The 1,557-nt window shown below is 55.6% G+C and overlaps 1 non-coding gene across 1 annotated transcript; it reads right to left on the bottom strand.

Moving 5' to 3' along the window:
• Positions 1 to 1,097: 1,097 nt before the first annotated feature.
• Positions 1,098 to 1,179, bottom strand: TRNAS-GCU (transfer RNA serine (anticodon GCU)). Its single transcript has one exon. It is a non-coding gene; the product is annotated as a tRNA-Ser (tRNA).
• Between the last annotated feature and the right edge of the window lie 378 nt (positions 1,180 to 1,557).

Raw genomic sequence — 1,557 nt, 5'->3', positions numbered from 1 at the left:
GTGTGCTGGCTTTATTCCAGACCCAGACCTGCACGACTCTGTGACAAATAACATCTCATCTCTGTGTGCTACAATTGGGCAAATTGTGAACTGGGCAGCAAACCTTGTTTTGGAGACAACAGTTGCCCTTGACCCCCAGGCCCCACAGCCCTTGGGCAGGGGGCGTTTCTGGCTGCTCGGCCTCCACACAGGTCTGCCCTGCAGAACCCGCTTTGTCACACAGCTGTAGAGGGTTTGTGTGTCTGGAGCGTGAGGGGAGGCCGTGGGAGCCGGGATTGTCCCCATACGAACGGCAGGGAATGAAGAGGCAGCCAGACTCTCACCGGTAGCGCCGACTGGCAGTGCAGGATGTCGTGGGCACAAATTAAAACATATGGAATTCCATCTCAAAGGCAGCAAACACTTTCTTACCCGGAGGCATGTGGGTGTCGTACAGTGGAGCAGATTGCCCAGAGAGGTTGTGCATCTCCAGCCTTGGAGATGCTCAAAACCCAAGTAGACTGTGTCCTACACAACCGGCTCAAGGTGACCCTGCTGGAGCAGTTGGCTTGGACTAAAGGATGTCAGCAGGTCCCTTGCAACCCCAGTGATTCTGAGATTCTGAGAACAGAGAAGACCAATGCCTCCCATTCAAAAAAAATAAAAAACCTTATTTGAAATGTGTTCTGTGACAGAAAGTGTCTTACGTGTATTCTCTTTCTCGTTTCCGTGGCTGGTTGAGCCTCACTGATGGCGAGGTGAACAGCATTGACTGCTCTTCTCTGCTCCACCACGCCGGTCACCTCACTGCAGACGGCTACCAGCGCTTCAGCATGACTGCAGCTTTATGTTTTACTACTCCAACCACCTTCCTGTGCTGCCTGTGTTTGGAAAGTCCTTGCAGGATGTTTCAGTGTCTCTCTTCCCAGGGGCTGAGGAGAGGCTGACAGTCCTGTGAGTTCCCTGGATCTTCCTTTTCCATTCCTCTTGCTCGTGCGGAGGTGAGTCCTGAGCCACCTGCAAGGTCTTTTCCGGCAACTCTCGTCTTAAAACAAAGGCTCACTGGGGGCACACATCAGGCTGCTCACGCTCAGGAACTCTGACCACTGCCAGGTGCCCGATGAGGATGGGATTCGAACCCACGCGTGCAGAGCACAATGGATTAGCAGTCCATCGCCTTCACCACTCGGCCACCTCACCAGCACACTGCTGCTGCTCCTGAGGCTGCTGGCACTGCCGCTGCTCCTGATCTCGCGCTGCCTGCTCCTGCTGCTCTGGCTCCGGCTCCAGCTGCAGCTCCAGCTGCTCCGGCGGTGGCGGCTCCTGATGCCTGCACCTTCTTATCCTGCTGGACATGGGAGGGGAGGAAACAGCCTCCAGCTTTTGCCTTTTGGGGCCTGGCCCACTCCCACAGTAGCTGGGCTGCCCTCTGAGGACCTTTGGGAAACAGGTCTCAGCATTCACATCAGGAAATGACTGAACAGCACAGCCCCACACACCTTCCCAGGAAGGAACACAGGAGAGTGACCCTGGGGCAGTTCAGTGCCTCCAAGGGAATTTACAGCCTCTCCAGGGAGG

This window comes from Columba livia, unplaced genomic scaffold (genome assembly GCF_036013475.1).
Source record: "Columba livia isolate bColLiv1 breed racing homer unplaced genomic scaffold, bColLiv1.pat.W.v2 Scaffold_95, whole genome shotgun sequence".
NCBI lineage: Eukaryota > Metazoa > Chordata > Aves > Columbiformes > Columbidae > Columba > Columba livia.
The sequence above is the reverse complement of the archived record's forward strand: the minus strand, read 5'-3'. Positions and strand labels throughout refer to the sequence as shown.